The sequence below is a fragment of the Rousettus aegyptiacus genome, unplaced genomic scaffold, assembly GCF_014176215.1.
Source record: "Rousettus aegyptiacus isolate mRouAeg1 unplaced genomic scaffold, mRouAeg1.p scaffold_m13_p_15, whole genome shotgun sequence".
NCBI classification, from domain to species: Eukaryota; Metazoa; Chordata; class Mammalia; order Chiroptera; family Pteropodidae; genus Rousettus; species Rousettus aegyptiacus.
The window spans coordinates 51,957,265-51,979,048 of record NW_023416290.1 but is presented as its reverse complement, the minus strand read 5'-3'; the positions used below and the strand labels follow the sequence as shown (position 1 = coordinate 51,979,048).

At 40.8% G+C, this 21,784-nt stretch overlaps 1 protein-coding gene across 6 annotated transcripts in view; it reads left to right on the top strand.

Moving 5' to 3' along the window:
• The window catches only part of LOC107521579, a 103,335-nt gene that overhangs the window by 46,584 nt on the left and 34,967 nt on the right, over window positions 1-21,784 (top strand). For 2 of the 6 annotated variants that reach the window (XR_004954663.1, XR_004954662.1), the window contains 3 exons: window positions 17,495-17,644; window positions 19,629-19,775; window positions 20,189-20,275. The gene's annotated coding sequence lies outside the window, so the exon portion shown is untranslated. Of the gene's footprint in view, window positions 1-5,235; window positions 11,907-14,682; window positions 17,645-19,628; window positions 19,776-20,188; window positions 20,276-21,784 lie in introns of all 6 variants that reach the window. The other 4 variants (XR_004954661.1, XR_004954660.1, XR_004954659.1 and 1 more) reach the window with 3 other exon arrangements.

The window sequence follows — 21,784 nt, the reverse complement described above, 5'->3', positions numbered from 1 at the left end:
TTAAGGAGAAAAGAACACTCACCAAGAAAATATGGCCATGAAAATTATAATGGCAGACGAAAACTGTAATTGAACTTAGCACCATAAAAATGAATCAAACAAGGATCCCTTTAAAACAGTGGATATAAAGGAATGCAAGACGAGTGAGTTCCAGAGTGAGTTCCTGAGCCTACAGTTCACAGCACTGTGTGGTGCCCTTAAAAATCTGTTCAGAGGGTAGTTCTAATCGTCACTGTGTAGAAACAACATGATTAGCAAAAACTGGGAAGGAGCAAAGATGTTGGGATTTCATGCAGATACGCTGAGCTCCTCATATTACATAGCTGAGTATTTTAGTAATAATAATAAAAGTATGTTTCGAATCCAGATGACAAGTTATGAAAAAAAAAAACAGTTTAAAATACTTAGGAAGATACTTAATGAGAACTCTGTAAGATCTACATGAAGAAACTTGAAAACAGTCCTAAAGGGCATACACATCTGAAAAATGAAAACCAAGGAAAAATATAGTGTATTCTCAGATATAAAGATACAGTATGAAAATTATGCTCATCGATTCCAACTTAGTATATAAATTTAATGCACTTCAGCTAAGAATTTATGAATTTGATGTTACTATAAATTTCCAATAGGCACTCTGGTTCTAAATCTGTATGCAAAGACATATTTTCAGTATATTCTGAAAATAAAGAGTAATGAAGTAGATATTACTCTTATCAGACAGTGTGATATTTTATAAAAGTTCCAAGCATTATAATGTTATATTGTCACACAAATTGTAAAAATATTAGAACAAAATGGAGAACAGAATCAATACATATTAAACACTGATACATAAGTGACACAGGTGGCTTTATATTCAAATTGAGAAAATACGGATTATTCAGTGAGTGAGATTAGTGTAACCGGGTAGCCCTATTGGAGAAAAACACAAAATTATGTTTGATTCCCGCTTCATTCTTCACAAGAAAATAGATTTCAAAAAGAGATATTAAAATACATTATAAAATCATACAAGTTCCAGAGGAGAGTAATTTTTGAAATTTTAGAAGTAGTTTTTAAAAATAATTTCTGCACTATAAACATCTTTCTAAGTATGACAAATTCCAGAGGCCATAAAGGGAGGCAATCAACAATTTTCATTAATTTTTTTTTTTAATTCTGCATGAAGAGGAAAAGGAAGCTTGAATAAAAGAAATTGTGGCTGGCATGTAACCGTAGAAAAAGATGCGTATTCTCAATATGATGAGATGTGCAAACATCTCTGTAGAAGGAGATACCACTCCCTAAATATTAGATTGGCAAAACATTAAAAAAAAAAAACAATACTTTGACTAGTGCATGTGTAGTAAGAGTACAAGTTCATATATGCTTTATGAACAGTAACTTAGAGATATCTATGAAATATAAAAATGTACATCCAGCAATTCCACTCTTTGAAATGTATCCTACAGATATTCTTGCACTTTAGAAAAATGATATACGTGTATCGTGGAATTACTTGTAGTAGCAGAAGTTAGGCAGCAATCTAAATTTCCATCAGTAGGGAATTTGTTAAGTCAATTATAGTGCAACTAATAGCAATGAAATAATGTGCAGCCAACAAACAAATGAGAAATTATTCTGTGTACAAATGTGGAATAAATCTCCAAGGTATATAGTTAAACAATAAAAACGAGGTATAATGTGTGTGCAGTAACGCAGTATGATTCCATCTGTGTGTGTGTGCACACACATGTGTATTTGAATTTGCTTTTGAAAACTCACATATAATCCCAGGATAAATATACAAGAAACAAATAGCAGCGTGTATCTCTGGAGAGGGGAAATTGGAGTCTTGGGAGAGATATAGGAAAAAGAGCTACATTTGGTGCCTCTGCTTCATGATTCTGCTAAATTTTGTATTATCTGGTCAAAAAAAAAATGATTTCTTAAACTGTTGCCTCAGTAAATTGGGACTAGACCAGAGAGAGGGGAATAGGAGGAGGTTTCGTTTTTTTTTTTTTTTTTTTTATCATAAGCTCGCTTCTGTATTATTTGATTTAATGTGTGTTATTTTTATCTCGGTTAAAAAATTAAGCATAAAAATAATTTTAAACACTCCGTTCTATTTAAAATACTTGATCCCACTATTCGGCTGTTTGTGCCAATTTCAGAGTAGAAAATATGTCGCTGTAGCTATAATAGAGACAAAATGTTCAGCGTATTATGGGAACACAGAGGAGATTAATTAATTCAGCAGTCAGATGGATTGCTACCAGGAAACTCAGAGATGGAAGGAGAGGTGAAAATGGCTCTGAGGTTCAATTCTCCAGGCACGCACCTGTGCAGAAGCCTTTTCGGCGTGGGGTACAGCATGAGCACAAGCATGGAGGAGCGTAGAACATGCCATGTCTGGAAAGAGATCGGGTGGGGTGTGAGGGTAGGATGGCGCTGGAGGGATGGATAGACATCGGCTGGAAACAGGGAGTTGGGAAGATACTACAAAGGGCCTTGAATCCCATAATAAGAAATATTGCCCTTATCCAATACATCAGTGGATCCTAAGCCTAAGCGGTTATTGGAATTACCTGGAGGAACTCTGTAAAAATACAAATCCCAGGCGCCTCCCCACCCACGTTAATTTTATCTCACACTCTAATGGATAGACCTGGGTGGAAATCTGTAATTTAAAACTAAAATCCACCGCTTCAGCCATAGACAGAGGGGAATCATTAGAATTCCATTTATGGTGTTTGTGAGCGCCACTCGTGTGCAAGGGGGCAGAGATGGAACCAAACGTCCCTTTAGAAGGTTATTAAGAATTAATCATATGTATCGTCTCCCTTCCTGTACCTGTCAGGCTGAAAATTAAGAACTCTGTCCAGGTACTTAAAATTCTGAACTCATTTTTGCCTGGGCTGTGCCGAAGACCGGGCGGGAACGGAACTGGGAAGAAAGTGATGAGAGGAATAGCTGTTGTTTAATCTGCTACCTTTTTTGGCCCCGCCCCTCCCTCCAAACATTCTCATTACGTTCGTGCTGTGAATATATAGTCAGAAAGAACATGAACGACACAAGGACAAACAAACACATTTATTAAGGTTTTTCTTAGAAGCAAGAACTCTTTACATGTTTTAAACAAAAACAAACAAACAAACAAACAAACAAAAACAGCAACATCCACACCCATAACCAGTCCACATCCTGGGCAGCAGATTTCATGCAAACTTTTGGACAACTGATTCAGTTGCTGCCAACAGGCCCCAGACTGATGTTAATTATGCAAATAATGCTCACCGGAAACTAGCACTCATGAATTCTTCTGGAATCCTCCTTCCACTAAGAGTTTTGCTTCATTGATTCAACACGTATCAGCTGAGCGCAGAGATATGAAGATGCATTAGACATGGGTCCTGGCCTCAAGGATCTTACCGTTCCCCAGTCATCAATAGATCCACTGGAGTTTCTTTATCCTGCCCAGTGTCACATCAGATCCCAGCAGTGAAGGGCCACCATGATACCGTAACAACTCAAAGCGCGGGTCTTCAGTAGCCTAATCCTGGCCAATTTCAGTCTAGAGTTAAACAGAGAATATTAAATTTAAAAAGAACCCTTGATATTTCTTCTAACCACGTCAATTCATAGAAGAAAAAACAAAGGTGCAAAACAATGCATTGTTTGTTCAAAATCACACAGGAAAACTCGAGCTGACCTTGGATGACCTGAATTTCACTCTGAACCTTGTAGGCCGGGTAATTATAGTTTCAAATCCCAATGCCACAACTAGTCTGCCTAAGGAGAATGTGAGTGGCGATGGATATTAGATTCACTTCATCTCTTAAGGAGAGATAATGCAAGAACTTTAAGTTACTAGGACAGGATTTATTGATGCACAGGAAGGAGATCATGACTGGAGTTTATTCACATGCCTAATTTCTGCAACAGTTATTGAATGCTGTGATGAATGATAAGTTATACAGATAAAGTCCCAGCTTTCTGACTTGAATATTCCCAATTCTCTCACCCAAGACACATGATAGTGAGTGTAGTTAAATTGTGCTTGTGCTAGCTTCAAATCTATAGTCGAGTTAGGACCTCAAGGCATAAAGCAGAGATAACAAACAGCGTTCACACTGCCTGCGTCCCGTCCACTCCACTTGGCAGACATCACTAACCAACCATAGAACTCTTTCCACTGTATTGAATCCTTCCTCGACACTACTCTAGACAACTGTCAATCTAAGACGAGACGACATGTGACTCAGAGGTGCATGGAATTTGCTCATTTTTCTTCCTACATATTCCCAGCCTGAATCAAGGCTAAAATAGAATTGCTTGAAGGCTAGAGTAGAAGAGGAAAAGCAAAAAGAGTGTTCTATTGGGTAACACGTGTGCATGTGTGTACACGCGCGTGCACGGCCGCACACACACCCTGGTTATAAGACTCCCCACGATCAATTCAAAATGACTCAATAAATGTTTACTGAGCACCGGCACTGAGCTGGATAAGGGCTATGCTGGCATGAATAGACATAGTCTCCATCTTCAAAAATTTCCACACCAGGTTGGGAGAGAGTTCTATTAACAGGTAATTTTAAAACAATATAATAATGGTTATAAACCAGTCAGCTCCATGCCTTTAGGTAGGGATCATGACTGTATTTTTCACTGTTTTTTTACCCAGCACCCAACACCACACCTGGCTTAGACTGGGAACTCAATAATATTTGATGAATGATCGAGGCAGAGATCATGGTACTCAATTTTTCTGGAATAAATGGACAAAAGCCTTAAAAAGAAAAAGTCAAACTTTTCTGAATCTCGAGAAATCAGTAAGAATTGTCCAGGTGAAAAGGCATGCATAAAGAGAAAAACTCTTGCTCCAAAATTATATTGAAAAACAAAACATTCGTCCTTCATTTGTCCAAGATAACAATTACCCATCTCCCAAATGCTGAATGAATATAAACTAAAGTGAAAGGTTTAACTATGTTTTCATCAAAGCTATTATAATCCATCTTTATTTGCGATACACGCCCTGGAAACCCCCAATTCCACAGTGCTCACAGATTTCACCTGGATGCATGCTCTCCAAATGATCTTTCATCTGGTTTCTTTTGTGGAGCACTAATTAAAATCAATTAGGGCGACATGTCATTCGCTGGCTTGGTTCTACCAGTGCATAACAAAGAGACAGAAGAAAAGACTTGAAGGTTAATAATGTGCTACTTGTTTTTACTCCTTAAATTGCAGATGTCTCTTACTAATGGATGAACAACTGAAATATCAAAGCACTTACTTCAAGCATAACTAAATGCCTTCCATCAAACAGCTATATTAGAGATTTGATTAACATTATCTCTTCTTCAAATGTGCTTGAAAGGATTCATTCCCAATGCTTTTCATGGAGAATATCTTCAATCTTTCTTATTGTTCAACTTTAATAATAAGCCGTTGATAGCCCATGCCCCCTCTTTTGTACTTGATGGTATTGTCTTTTGTGTGGTGCATTAACTGCTTTATGTATGCTAAATCATGTGTCTCCAGCAAGCTTGTAGGTCCAAGGAAAAGTGATCGAGACTTCTATTTCCTTTACGTCACACATAAAAGGTAAGAGAGAGTGCAAAAATAATACAGGAAAGGAGAAGGGAAGGAAAAAAAGAAGGAAAAAGAAGAAAACAGAAGGAAGAAGAATGAGACATGTACATATTGAGCATCCATTATCTTCCATGCATGGCTTTATGTGCTTTTGTAGAACATATGCCATCTAATCCTTTTAAGAGTGCTGTGAAATGAGACCTCTTTGCTCTTTGGAGGAACCCAATCAATAAAAAGTAGGAAAATGCGGGTGACCCACAGAACATGAAGTAAATATCCCACTGCTCTCTTGCATCAGCTGGTCGATTCTGTCTACACAGAATGAAGAGGATGAAAAATTATCCAGATGATACATGCTACGAGGGTGGGAAAAGTACTTGTCAATGAAGTCTCCCAGCTTACTACTCTTCCACGATAGTTTTCAAATTGAGTTTCACAGATACCTAGAGTATGTCCAAGGGACCACCACATAAACCATCCTAGAGTGGAAAGGAGGGGAAGCAGACAGTGTCCCAGGGTCCCCAACCCTGATTTAACCAGAACAGCTCCTCTTTTATCTATTTTCTGAATGGGAGTGTTCTGTAAGATTTTACCGAGAAAGTTGTTCTACATATAAGTGAGTAGCTATTCTACTTTTTCAAAAGGGAAACTTTTGAATGACTGATCTATAAAGTGCAAATTCACAGAATAATCGCACAGCCATCTGCTTGTGTTTTGTGTAGACACAATTTAATTGCTGTAAGTAGAAAGAAAACTCTATTGATTTTCATCCCTTTGAAATTATGATCTAACCGGCATTCCTAGTCTATAGGGAAGTAATACCTACTTGTGATTTTTAACACCATAAAAAAGAAAAAAGCATCTATCACAGTGGTCCCACAGATGAAGGAGCTGTCAAATGTGCTAATTTTGATTCTTCTCCTCATTCTCATACCCTGTACTTGTCCTCTCTTTGATTGACTTTGCCCTGGGACCCATGAACCCCTTCAAACGTGTCTCTTGGTTGCCATGCTATTCACTATTTCGATGGCTGAGTGTGAGAAATAAAATATTATCTCATGCTCCTCTCTCAGAGTTCCCCATTTAGTCTCAGTTCGTGACTTTATTTGCATGCATTTACATTCTTCATTTCATTTATAAAATAAGTCATGGGATTTTGTAGCCCCATTTAACGCGCTAACATATAGGATGCCCATGCCATTTTCAGATAGTTGATCTAGTCAAATGATTCATTTCCTTTGTTCTTTCCCACAACTATCCGAGCGTCACTATTCTTCTTTTAGCAAATGGAATTTTATAATATTTAGCAAAGCGATTTTGTAAGTTCCTGAAGCAATAGATGTATGTGTGTATAGATAATTAAAACTGAGCAAATACATGTATCTGTGTATGTGTATGATTATTACATATTATATATATATATATTATATGTATATAGTATATATAATTTGACTATATCGCCTGTATACAAAAGACAGCAATAGTCAAGTTCTGCTCCCTCACTTACTAGCTATAAGACCTGGGCTTCCTCAACTGTAAAATAAGAGTAATTTTATGTAAATCTGACAGTTTATATAAAGATGCATCATATGTGTATAATAGATTAGCATGCTATAATTGATCTTCATTTCCTACCATTCTTCTTCCTTAGTTTTGCCTATAAACTGAGAAAATTAATTTTAATTAACTATAGTTAGACCTGCTACATCCAGGTGAATACTGTTTTTTTCCACATGATTAACTTAGGAACCTGAAATTTATTTCAAAAATCTTTGTTTGTTCAACAAAAATTTATTGCCTACCACTATCCATCTGGGAGGCACCGAGTTTGAGATTGAAACTAAAATTTATAGGATCTATGCTTTCTTATAATTTACATAAGAGACAAATATTAATAATGAAAACCACATGACTGGATGTATCATTACAATACTGGCACAAGCTTTGGTCAAAAAGAAAAGTTCCCACGAGGGTTTGCGAAAAGGAGCTGACCCAGCCTGGAGGGATCAGGAAAGACTTCTTCGAGAAAGGGCCTCTGAGTAGGAATCTGAAGGATGAGTAGGAGTTAAATAGGCACCCTGGGCTGGAGGAGGAGGACCAGAAAGCAATGACACCAGCAAGAGGGAAGCCGTAGGAAAGTCACGTTTTTATAGGAGAAACTGAAGAAAGACCAGGCGCACAGATGGAGAGAGATGAGAGTGGAGAGAGACCGTCGGCCAGCGGTGACTCCCTGGAGGTCCATCTTTGGAGACAAGGTATTAGTTTTCTCTCCGCCCTACAATGATACATACCCTTCCCAGGTGCAATGTAAATTCACTCAAAGATGGCTGCACCAGTATCTTCCATCCACACACTCTTCTGCAATGTGACCTTGACATTCCCCCATCACGAGGGAGAACATATTTCCCCATCCCCTTGGATTGAGAGCCTACGACAGCTTTGATCAACATGATATTGTAGAAATAATGTTGTGCAAGTCCCATGGGTAGCCCCGCCTATCCTGGAAGCTGCTCCTTTCTGCCATCTTGGAAGCTGACCGTCACGTAAGAAGCATGACTGACCACCTGGCATCAACTCTGCTGTGAAAAGTACAAGCCAAGGCCCTAGAGGATGCGATGTGATGTAGGAAGAGAAAGTGGACAAAGAACACCGAGTCACCAGGCATGTGAGTGAAGAGATATCTTGGACATCTAGCTCAGTTGATCTCCTGGGTGGCTGCAGCCCCACCTGCCTTTGGATTGCATCTGTGTAAGAACCACCCAGCCTGAGCCTCGTCAACAACCAGAACTCTGACACATGACAATAATCCTCTATTTTAAGCCCCTTAGTTCTACAGTGGTTTGTTAGCAGTAAGATGCCTGAGAACGCCTCGCTCTGTGATCTCGGGAAAGCCGTTTAATCTGTTGGTTTCCCCAGGTGTCACAGAGGAGACACAAAATAAATATTCATTTCTTTACTATAGTTTATCAAGGCTGTAGCAGAGATTTGATCTTTGTTTTGCCATTCTTATGCAACATCTCTAAAGGGAGGATATGCTTCCTCTTGATTTGGCAGAGAAATAAGAAAGCAAAGACATAAATTATCGATGCGCCCCTGAATATTTCCCATTTCTTTGCTGACGTCAGCCAGAATATCTCTTGCACCGTCACTTCTATATACGGATGAGCAACCAGCTGCTTGAGCTCCATCTTGCTTCTTTCATCCTCACGGAGATCTCAGAAGGAAAGACACATTGCATTTAAATACCTTCCATGGGATGCAGGGCCTTTCGTACCTCTGGCTTTTACATATTTGTCTGCTTTATAAAAGGGTAACTTCTTCCAAACCATTGTCAGTATAAATACAAAAACAAACAAGCAAACAAGCAAACATAACAGATTGAAAATTCAAAAACTATACATGCCTAGGACTGTAACCATTATAGGCACCAGGTATTCAATGAATCCTAAATGGATGCAGAAAAGGAGGATGCTTTGTCACGTTTTTATTGGAAAACTGTATATCAGGATTTCTATTTCCCAAAGAATGTTTGTGGTGAAAAAAACAACAACAACAAAAACACCCCACATCACAGTCATAAGAGTGCTTGTTTAAAATGCAGATTCCAGTTACCTATTAAATCAGAATCACTTGGAGTGGAGGCTGGGAATTTGTATTTTTAATAAGCACCCACAGTGATTATTAAAAGCACTAAAATTCAAGAACTACACAAATAGTTTGATTTGGAAACTATTAAATGGTTCAAACTGGTAACAGAGACCCAAGAAAAATTTAGAAATCCCGGTGCCTTGCATACCTCTTTACAGAATTATTTAAGTCTATGGACTTCATCTGCACTTAAGGGTAAAAACACTACAGATGGTTCACTGATTTTTAAAATCTGTTTCTGCTTAATTTGTCTACATGTAAAACAGAAACGAGAATACCTTATAATTTCCAAGGCTTCAGTAAAAGTGTTTATTTAAAGGCATGGAGAAAATTTAACGGTAAAGAGTGATTACTTCTTTCCCCTATAAAAGAAGACTAGAACTCCTTTGAGCTGACCAGGTCCTCTAAGAGCAGAGGATTTAGGGGATGACCTTGAGCAAATAGATTAACTTCTCTGAGCACCATTTTCCTCATCTGCTAAGAAAATTTCCTTGAGGGTTACATAGTTTCACATGGCACAACTCAGATCTCAGTCTATGTGTAGCTCGCGGTCTCAGCCTCCGTACGTAGAAGTCATGTGAGTGAGTGAGCCAGTGTGTCCGAAGGCGCGCCATGTGCTCTAGGGATAGTGAGGGATTCTTATGTGAGGCGGTGATGAGCTGGGAAAATACAGCTTTATCTGGGCCTATAAAACAGGAACCTGGGAGAGATCGTGTGGATATAAAATTGTTTGGTTGAAGCCATTGCTCAGTAAAGTGGATGATCAGCCCCAAAACACATGAACACGTGTGCACATGCAACCACCCACAAACGCACACACATTATACAGGATACTTCAAGTTCCCCACTCATATTTTAAGTGCATTCTCTTTTCTTCTGGAGAAGTCTCTCAATTTCCATTTTTGGACAGATCTACTGCTCCGTCAATCTCCGTATGTGTGGTCTGGGTAGGGCTCCATATTTGGTTACAAGAATGAAAAGCATAACCCCTGCCTTAACCAATCAGTACACCACCTTTCCATAGAAAGGGGGAGAGGAGACTATGACCCAGGCTGTCCCAGTCAGAGGCAACCTCAGGACTTGTACAGATACTCCTGGAAAAGGCTCTTTCTTCTGCTGGACTTGAACTCACATGCGATGAAGCAGGGACTGTTGTTGCCATTATGTAATAGGAAGGGTGAGCCTGGAGCTGCTCAGGAATGAGGGGAGAAACTTAGAGTGCGAGGTCTGGATCTTACCGTGCCTAAAGCAGACTTTCAGCTACGTCAAGCTCTTAGTTCCTCTTTAGGTTTTTTGCTTAGTCCACTCTCAGTGGTTTTGCCATCACTTGGAATTCACGAAATGAATCCTACAAACAGCAACCAGACCCATTGTTTGACTGACTTATACAAAGGTTTTATTCTGTCTGTTGCTTAACTACTTTGAAACATCAAATTTGACTATGGTGGATATATATTTTATCACACATGCCAGGACACTTTGGAGAGTAAAAGAGGTACTATTTATAGACAAAAGTATAGTCCCAGGCAATCTGAGATGTATGATCACCCTAATTTTGACCAAATGGTCAGATTGTTGATAATTCGAACCTATAATCAGAGCCCATTTTTTAAAAGTTGTGTGCTTTACAATGCTGACTACTGTATTCCTGACACTTAGAACAATGGCCAGCATGAGATGATACTAAAGATTTATTTAATGAATAAAACATTTCAAAAACATTTAATCATATTCCTTCATGTACTTCTTCAACAAATGCTTGAATACTTTTTACATATCAGGCACTGAAGGTGCAGAAGTGAGCAAGAAAGATAAGGTTTCTGCCCGTCTAGAGTTTTTATTCTTGGGAAGAGGGACCAGACAGTATACAAGGGACCAGCAAACGAGTATTTCCTGGTAAGGGTATGTACTGTGAAAAAAAGGAAATAGAGTGGCATTAGAGGAGAGAGAAAAATTTTTAGGTCGAATGATCGGGGAATATCTCTCTGAAAAGTTGACACTTGAATGAAACTGAGTCAACCAGACAAAAAGCAAGAAGGGTGCCCTGCAGCAAAAGCCACTTCTCTGTCTGCTGCCCTGCAGTGCTCTCCAGCTCACAGCGTGACCCACATGGTCACACGGCTCCTGGTACTCCAGCAGCTGCCAGTGGGTCAACCTCCAGGGGATGCCAAACTGGTTGAGGAAAGAAAGTATAGACCTAGACACAGAGCGAGCACCATCAGTGTCTCAGGATGAGAGAGATTAGAGCCTCCTGGGATTGAGGGTGAGATCTAGGGTTAGGCAGTAGGGCATTGGTTCAAGGCTCTGAGATCAGGTTGAGTTGGAATCTTGGCTCTTCTGTTTCTCACCTTTGGGACCTTGAGCGGATAACCTTTTTGAGAGTCACTGTCTCATCTACAAGACTGGGATAATAAGAATAGTATCCCCATATGTACTCAAGGCTTAGCACAGCATCTGAGAGACAGTAAGTGTTCAGTAAATGTTAGCTATTATTACTAAATAGTAAAGAGAAACTGTAACAACTTAAGTATGTTCGGAACACACACAAAAAAATGCTATGCTGGCCTTTCTTCTCAGGAACCTCATTATGTATTCATGGTAATGGGAGTTCTCAAACATGTTCACGCCGAATGTCAGTCTCTGAAGGCTTGATGCAGATGCTCTACCATCAAATAAAGGTAATTCGTTCAAATTATCAGGAAGAAAAAATTAGTGTAAGATCATATTATTTTTTTCCTCTTGCAAATTTTCTTCCCAGATATATTTTTCTTCAACTTTGGACATCTGCTACCTAAAGTACTGGCAGATGAGAAAATAAGTGAACAAGCAGCAGACAAATATTACCAGAAAAACTCGGAAACAGTCGATCATATTTAGACCAACAGCTTGTGCTTTTCATGGACATGTGTCCTCAGGGTGTGGTTAAGTCATATGCAGATTGTCAGATCGTCCGGAAGCAAAGCTGTTCCTGCGGCATGTCCCGGAATGAAATATATCAATATGTCATGGTGTTCTTCAAAGCGTGCCACGCCTTCCAGATGCTCTGTCTCCTAAATAAGTTCTAGAATCGCTCGGTAGAAAAGTTCAAAGCTCTTCACAGAAAGTTCTTAATTCACTCTTCCCCTCCCCCAGGAGCTGGGAATGGACTATGACAAAGGTGAAGAGAGGCCAAAACAAACAAACAAACAAACAAAAAAAGTCAGAGAAGGATGTTGTTATCTCCCTGAAAGAGAACGTGAAACCCAGGAGAGCGGTTGATGATTTGCCCATGGTCGCTCCAGAAGCCGACAAAGAAACTAAAACCAAGAATGCCATTCAGGACAAATAGTTCATACAGGTCTCTGCTGTATGCACAAAAATTACTGAGCCTCCCAAAAGCAGTGATAATAAGCAGTGTGACTTAAGAACTCTGGATGCAACATATTTTGAGATCCCTAGTCCCAGAGCCATAGTAACTAAAATAGTCTCAAAGAACCAGACGGAAGTATCTGTTCCGTTTAATGAATGACATCCCTGATGGCCATGGGTCCTCCATTGCATTCTGCACATCTGTCCAGGCCACTGTGTCTTGGATCACACCAGAAAGTGCTCTTCATCAGTTGTGACCAGTGCCCAGTTCAAATGCACCTTACTCCATGAAGTCTCCCTACTCCAGCCATCTTTAGTGAGGACTTTTACCTGTTCTCTGGTAAGATCCACATGAGAAATGCCTTGATATGCCTGCATGCATTTTTCATTGCTGTCCTACCGAATTCCCTCTAATTTCATGGTTTAAAACAACACTTATTTATTATCTCCCAGGTCTAAAGGTCAGAAGTCCAAAATGGGTCTTACTGAGTTAAAAAAAAAAAAAAAAAATCAAAGCATCAGCAGGACTATGCTTATTTCTGGAGGTCCAAGGGAAAATTCTGTTTCTTTGACTTTTCCTTCATCTAGAAACTGCCTGCATTCCTTGACTCATGGATCCCTTCCTCCATTTTCAACGCTGAGTAGCATCTTGCTCACCCTGCTTCCAGCTTTTCCTCTCCTTTTCTGATCACAGCTGGAAAATGGTCCCTGCTTTTAAAGACTCACGTGACTCTATGGGGCCCACTAGGACAACCTGGGATAATCTCTCGATCTCAATGTCCTTCACTTAATTACATTTGCAACATTGCTCTGCCATGTAAGGTAACATATTCACTGGCTCTGGGAATTGGGATATAAACATCTTTGAGCGGCCATTATTCATTCTACCATAGTCTGCCTTTGGCCTGAAAAATTCATGTCTGTCCCACGTGCAAAATATATTCACCCCATCTTGAGTTCCCCCAAAGCCTCAACCCATTACAGGATCAATCCAAAGTCTGACTAACACAGAATGATAAGAGTGGTAGTTGTGACATAGTTTTCTGGGAGCTCTGACACAGATTTTCCTGGAAACTAAAAGATCGATGGCAAAGAAGTAAGAGCCCTGGGCTGGGAATCCAGAGTCTTGATTTGCGATTTTGAGCTGAAGTAGCAACTGTGACTTTGGACACATGATTTTTCCTCTCTGGGTGCCAGTTTCCTCATCTTGAAAGTGAATACATTGATGCTTTCGTGTCTTAGGAGGCTGAGTTTTAGTCCTGGGCCTGTAGTTCTCACAGGCATCATTGCACCCTTGAGTGCAATACCTACACTGCCCTCTTTGGCCTCTGAGAGATTTGCAGCTTCTGCACCCATGTACAAGGCAACAGATCAGGGTGCCCTGGGCTCCTGGAGTCCCGATAGCAGAAGCAGTCTTGCTCCTGCCATTTTTTTTTTCTACCCAAAACAGACCTCGTGCCCTGCACACCCCCTTGCTTCCTGCCTACTACCGTCTGTTCCCCTCAGGGAGTTAGCTGTTTGAGGAGAGACATGTTGCCAGGAACATTCTTGGTCTCTTTGCTCTAAGTCATGAAATGACCATCACAGATAATATAATTCAATAACTCATTGTGAACAGCGAGAACCAGTGATTTCGCCCTGAAGATTTTTCACTCAGAATTCAACTAATTGGTTATGATAATTAGCAGAAACGTAGCTCGCTATTGCTCACTAGGGAGCAGACCAGCTAGAATATGACAGGCAGCTACTCCAACAATGTCACACGCGTGCAAGTCCAGCAGACATCTTCATCAGCGTGCGGGTTCTGTCAGCTGTTCCCAAGCCATACTTTTTTCAAGCCCCACTTCAGTTTCATGGGCGCTTTCTCTGAAAACCCCAGGCGAGGCCTCACAGCTGGAAAGGGGGCCACGTGCCCGCACCCCAGGAGAGCGGAGTCTCCATCTGTTTTTATAAACCATGCCCTCTTGTATAAACATAAACCTCTTTCCCTTCCTAATCCAACATTGCAAATTAAGCTATGAAATGGATAAAGCCAATGCTAAATATTACATGGGTTTTTTTTTTTTTTTCATAAAATCAAAACAAAGAAATGACATGCTGTTTCAGACTTGCCTGTCCTCATCTCCCAGGAACTGTAATACAACTCCCCAGGGTAGCTCTTCACCCTGACCCTTTGCATGGTTGAGAATCATTAATCTGGAAGGAAAGGACTACATCAGATCTTTCGGCATGAAAGATACGTGTTTCCCTCGGACTTTCTCGACGTGGACGCACAGAGGAGCCACGAGGCTGTGGAGGCAACTCGGGCTTTGGTGGTGGGCAGACCTGGGTCCACGTTTCGGCAGCTCTGCTCTCGATTCCAGATATAAGAAATAGCAAATGCCCACCTGGTAGGTTTGTTGTGAGGAATAAATGAGACGTGTGGACTGATGTATGAGATTGCTCACACATAGAGGCTTTTCTATGTATCAAGTGTTTTACAAGCTCATCTACTGCTCACAATAACCCTGGAAGATAGATACTTCTATCCCGCTTTTTGAGGCTTCAAGAAATTAAGTCTCTCGCCCAAAGTTCTCAAGTTATTAAATGACCGAGAAGGGAATTAGACTCGGATCTGTCAGGATCAGGAGCAGCACTTTTGGCATCTATTACGTTACAGGCCTCCCAACATGCATGATAGCACCCTTCCCTCTGTCACCAAAACTAGCTACTTGTGCTAAGACCCACCATGATACTGTTATTTCTGTAAGAGCAGGTGTATCAGTCCGCTCGGGCTACTGTAACAAAACACCATCTACTGGGTGACTTCAACAGCGGAAGTTTATATTTTCAGGTTCTGGAGCCTAGAGGTCTAAGAAGAAGGTTCTGGCCAGTTTGGTTTCTGGTGAGAGCTGTCTTCTGGCTTACAGACAGACACTTCTCACTCTGTCTTCACATAGCCTTTCCTCAACATGTGCATGGGAACAGAGAGAGAGAGCCCTGGCATCTTTTCTGATAAAGACACCGGTCCTTTCAGATCAGAGCCCCACTGTTAGGACTTCATTTAATCTTAATTACTTCCTTAGAGGCCCCATCTCTAACTATAGCTACACCGAGGGTTAGGACTTCAACGTATGAATTTGCAGATGATACACAAACATCCAGTGCAAACCAGTGAGAATATTGGATTAGTTCATCATTCTACTCTGTGTGCTTAGAACTCTCTGGAACACGGTTGGCACTCAGAAAATATTAGTTGAATAAATGAATGACGTAATAAATGAATGAGCACAAAATAAACTTGAATTAATACAGGATACTTATTCTAAACCTTTTCCACCAGCAGAGATTCATTTTATTAATTTCTTCCCATGGGCCCTGTGCTTTGATAAATTTCATCTTCCAAGCTGAGACTAGTAACAAATTGGTTTTTCCCATGTTTAATTAATCTAAGACAGATAAATTGCTAACCAGTACTTCTAATCAGCATGAAATATGTAAGCACTGTAACTAGCCTGAGGAGTTTAATTCCAGGCCAAAACAGATAAAATAACCTATTGGCTTAGGTGTCCTTATTGCAAGCAAATGAACAATTAATCCTAAGATTTCAAAATTCCCGAACTAATTTACGAACTGTAAGGATATGGGGAGCCCCGGAGCCCCTTTTGGGAAACACTTCCCTCATGTGATGAGTATCATACAACAAAGTGGTATTTTATCAAAGGCTTGGGTTCCAATGTGAGCAATTAAAAGAACACATGCTTTTGGTCAAAATTATCCTTAAAAATGCATTAAATCACCCAGATTCGTGGTTTTTTTGTATATAGTCTTCTGCAGGAGTGTCTATAAATTTGCAGTGTGCGCAGTAATATGCAGCACATAATCAAGTATATTTGTGCCAATCATGATTAAATATGGGGGCATATAATTATGTATAATTGAATATCCAAGATACAAATGCGATTGAATTAACAAATTAGAAGTACATTTGATGTGACCCGCCACACTTTTCATATATGCAAAATAATACATGTAATAAATGTTTATATTACGAAGAGTAATTAAGTAAACACCAATGTACTTCCAACCAGGTTTAAGAAACAGAACATTGCCGAGGATTTTTAATTTCTATGTTGCCTCCTCTCTCAGCGTTCCTCTGTCTGCCCTACCTGAGCTTAACATTACCCTGCATTTCAACTTTATCACATGTTTATATTAACAAACAATACATAGCTCATTTTTGCTTGTATTTGAGCTTTATATAAATGGTATCATATGGTATGTGTTCATGTGTGATTTACATTATGTAAATGTTTTGCCCAACATTATGTTTCTGTGTCTGTGCATGCGGCTGTAGTTCCTTCTTTCCACTGCTCTACAGCAAGTCATTTTTCAACTTAAGGTGTTCCTTTTCCTGAATTTAGTCCTGTTTCTCTAATTAAGCCATGTAGTACCAATGCATGAACATAGAAAAATAGCAAAATAACTCTAATTGCTGCAACAAACAACTCCCCAACCTGCATGTCATTAACAAAATAAAAGTTTTATTTTCTACTCACATCAAAGTCCAAAGCGAGAGGGCAGCTCGGCTGGGCTGCCCTCCTCCAAGACGTAACTCAGGGATCCATCTTATGACACCGAGATCTTCAACACTGCCCTTCTGGTAGCCATTGGAAATGATAGAATAGAAAACGTCTCTCGAAGTATAAAGGAGGCTGGAAAATGCCCCCCTGTGTGCCCAGAAAACAAAATGAAGTTAGCGAACATCTCCTTGGTCTTTGTCCCATTTAAAATGGTATCGAGAGCTCACTGGGTTCAGGAATAAAGGACTGGCTTGAATAGACTTTAAAAGTTATCTAATCTAACTTACTGTATTGTTCAGTGAGTATTTTTTAGCGTTCACTCTCACATTTGCAACTCTTCTATTTTCACGGCTTAGGCTGATGACTATTTTTAATGCACATATCAAGCAGTTCCAAGCGATGACAAGGACCGGGGTGAGCCTGAGCCTGTGCACACCTACGCAGGACTCGGGACGCCCCACAGGCCAGATCTGCTGAAGGGGTCGCCGACGCCAAAGTCATCTATGGTGAGGACAGTGATTCTATTTTGAACATGACGCCCCACTGTGACTTTTCTTTTTTGTTCATATTCCAACAAATGGTCGTGCAGCGTTTCCAATGTTTGGATGTATTAGATGTCTCCAAATCCCAAAATAGTTGAGCTGGCTGAGCTTTAACTCAATGGTTCCCCGTGTTTTTCTCTGTCCTCTGTCCCACGAGCACACACAGACATGTGCAGGTACACGTGCATACTGAGACCAACATATTATTCAGCAACTAATGAAAACATTTTTGATTCTACTTTTTAGGATTTCATAACAATTCTAATAGGTAGCCACCTAGCGCAAGCATATCATTTCTCTAACACAGACATCCTAAGAGGTATGTTCGATAAGGTCAAAAAATTCTGTTGAGGACAGGGATTTTTGTGGGAACACGGGCATACACATTAAGCCAGGGCCCACATTTTCAAAAGAGGCCCTAGCACGAGTCTCATTCCCAGAGAGTAATGCTGAAATTTTCTCCATTCAGAAATACTTGAAATCAGTGAGTCTTTACCCTTGTACTCTCTTTGAGTTTGGAGTCTGACTATGAAATCAAATAACCATTTTGTTTCTATACGCATACATCTACAACTCACGAAAATATTTTAGGGTAAAAAGCTTAAATTAAGAGGTACTGGTTATGTTTAGGTTAGAGGTTGGCAAACTTTTTCTGTAAAGGGCTAGACAGTAAATATTGCAGGCTTTGCGGCCAAGTGTTCTTTACTGCAAACACTCAGCTCTGTTATGGCACGAAAATGGCTGGAAATGAATGGATATGACGGTGTTCCAAGAAAACTTTATTTATAAAAGCAAGCAGCGAGCCAGATTTGGCCCAAGGACCACAGTTTATGACCCCTTGTTTAGGCCCTTGAGAAAACAGCAGTCACCCCAGAATTAAGTCCTGTGTGCATAGAGATCCCTGGTGTCAGTCATTTGAGGGGAAAAGAAGTAGAACGAAGAGGTGGGCCCGAAAGCAGGCAGGACAGGGCTCTTGTGTCTTTGAGCCTCCCATGCTTGAGTCTCAACTCGGAAGATTGTGAACTTGCTGGTAGGCAACCCCAGGTAAGAGAAAAATAATGTCCTCTGCTACTTGCCAGGCTTCGGCAAAGAGGAAGCCCTGAACTTCCCTCTAAGCTGGAAGCAGAGTGTGCTGCATCTTAGGACCGCCTCGTCTGCACTCTGTCTCTCGTCTCTGCTCCTTCACGCCTGCCTTGCTTCAGCTCCTACCGCTGCTGCCACCCCAGCCCTAATGGGTCAAAAATCAAAGTCCCGATCAATTCTCCCACCCCTGAGCCTCCCCCAGCCGCTCCATCTCAGTAACTGTCAACTCCATCCTTCCGTTCCGCAAGTCAGAAAACCTCAGAGTCGGCCCCTGACACCTTTCTCTTCACACCCATTAACATTGCTGGCAGTTCAATCTCTCCTCGCCCCTTCCAGGAGTGTCACTGCTCCTGTACCTCCAGGCCCCTGGAGACCTTATGCAGTCTCCTGAAGTTCAACACCATCTGTCTATATGAGACAACTCCCAAGTGTTCCCCTCCAAACTGGACCCTCCCCTGAGATCCACAGGCCTCTTTTCTCCTGCCTGTCCAACATCTCTACATGAGCACTAATAGGCATGAATTTAAACTCTTTATCTTCCTCTTTGACCCAGCTTTCCAGCAGTTTTCCCCATTTCAGTGAATAGGATCTTTGTCCTTCCAGTGGCTCAGACCAAAATCGATCTGTGTGTGTGTGTGTTTCTAGCTGCCTGTCTGTCTCTTGCTCTCTTACTTTCTCTCTCTCACCCCCTTTTCTCTCTCCCTCTTTTCCTTCCTCCCTCCCCCACCCACTCCACCAGCCCATCCTGCTGGTTCTGCCTTCAAAGCGAATCCGAAGTCCGGCAGTTCTCATGCCCTCTGCTCTGCCACGTTAGCCCCTTGCTCTCTTAGACGATTATAATAACCTTCCGCCCCTTGTTTCCCAGTTTCTCTCGCTACAGTCTCTTCTCAACCCAAGGAGCAGCGTGTTATTTTAAAACTCAAGCCAGATGATGTCATCCCTCTTCTCCCCGCTGATGATTTGTCTGAGAAGCTTTGCCTGCACAACTAGAGACAAACTGAGAGAGGAAAAGGTATGGCGGACTCTGATGTTCATGGTTATTAGAAAGTCGCAGGATGTTAGTTCTGGTCCGAGGCTTAAGCTGAAAAAAAAAAAAAAAACATGTTTTAGTGTTGTTTGCAGAAGGTTCACCTGCTCTGATGACAGCCAGATGCTCTGTGTTTTGTCTTTCTTCAGCCAATTTTCTCAGACATACTACTAGGTTAGCTGGTCATTATAATGGTTCAGACATTTTATGAGAAGTAGCTCTTTGCTTTCTATATGCTAAGGACTACGTGTTTGCAATAAACACTATTAAATATACCAAGCTTTCTACCTCAACACTGATTTCATTTATTTAAATTCATTTTTAGCCTCACAATATTGGTTTAAAAAAAAAGGCATTAAAAAAATTTTTTTAATGTTTACTATGGTTTTTGCTTGCAGCGCAATCTCGACTTATTATCTAAAGAAATTTGGGAGGCAGCTACTATTATCCAGACATTTCAGACGAGCAACTGGAGGCCCAGAGAGGTAAGCAACTTTCCCAAAGACACGCAGGACCGAAACTAGAATTCAAACTCAGATCTGTGTGGCTGTGAAGTCTTGCTCTGTGTGACTCATTATAGTGTTGAAAGTGAAGAATTGTAGCATAATGAAGCCAAAAGAATGAGCTCTCGAATTGACTTGGAATTGAATCCCAACTGTACTACTGTGTGACTTTATGTAGGTTATGTTGTCTCTCCAACTGAACAACGGGGCAATTAATATCTATCGTAGGCAATTGTGAGGGCAGAGGAAGATGAAGTAGGTAAAATGTTAACACACCTTAGTTGTTATTATTTCTGATGTGATGGATGAGGAAAGAAAAAACAATGAAATGAAGTGACTTACTCAAAGCTAAATTGCTATTAGCAAAAGACTCAAGAAGAGTTTAACTTTGTGAAATTTCTGACATTTCACTTGCCATTTTCTGAAATGGCAAATTCACGCAGTTAAACCTATTAGATCCTCTAGTGTCTCCAGTCCTGCGCACTATTTCCTGTACTATAGATGAACATTTGAGAACTGTAACGTTGGCGGCTTTTAGTAATTTTGGTATCAATGTCTGTCTTTTAGGGTTCTCTAATCACCAGTGTCAGTAGGAAGAGAGAATGCCGGCATTTATAAATTTCAGTATCACTGCAAATGTAGCCACTTAAAACAACACACATTGATCATTTCACCATTTCTGCAGGCCAGACATCTAGGCGCAGCTCTTCAGGGTGTGTCATGGGTGGGACTCTGTAAGGTGGCAGCTAGGACTGCCTTCTCATCTGAGGCTTGACTGGGAAGGACCTGTTTCTAGGCTCAATGTAGGATGTTGGCCCAATTTAGTTCCTTTTGGTTGTGGGACTGAACACTTTAGTCACTTGTTGATGGTTGGCTGGGGATCACCCTCAACTCCTAGAGGCTGCTCATGGCTCCTTGCCACATGGGGTTTCCCAACATGGCAGCCTACTTCTTCAAAGCCAATAAGCATGACGGAGACTCCAGGAAGACGGGCCCTGCAATCTATGTAATTAGCACAAAACCACATCCACGCAGTCACATATACCCTGTCATGGTTAGAAGTAAGTCACGGATCCTACCCACACTCGGGGGAAGAGATTACACAAGGGCATTCCCAGGAGATACAGGTCCCGGGGACCTCTTCTAAGTCTGTTTGGCACACAGGGGACGGTGACAGGTCCCCACAGAGAAAAAAAATAACAGTGATGATATGTGGATATAGCAAATAGGGGGTTTAAAAAAGTCAGCCCCAGCTTCCCATAGGATCCTATCTGCCTCTGCCATTGACGTGACAAACTGGTAAGTGAAGTGACAGACTCAAGTCAGGGCTTGGAAGTCCTGAAGTTCTACCCTTAAGATTTGTCCACTTCAGATATGTTATAACTCGCTGAAGTCGTTGTGCAGTTCTTGCTATTTCTTATGATTTCCCTTTAAGTAGGCATAATTTATTTTTTCCCATGAGTTGTATGCTGGCTGCGTAACCTAATTTTT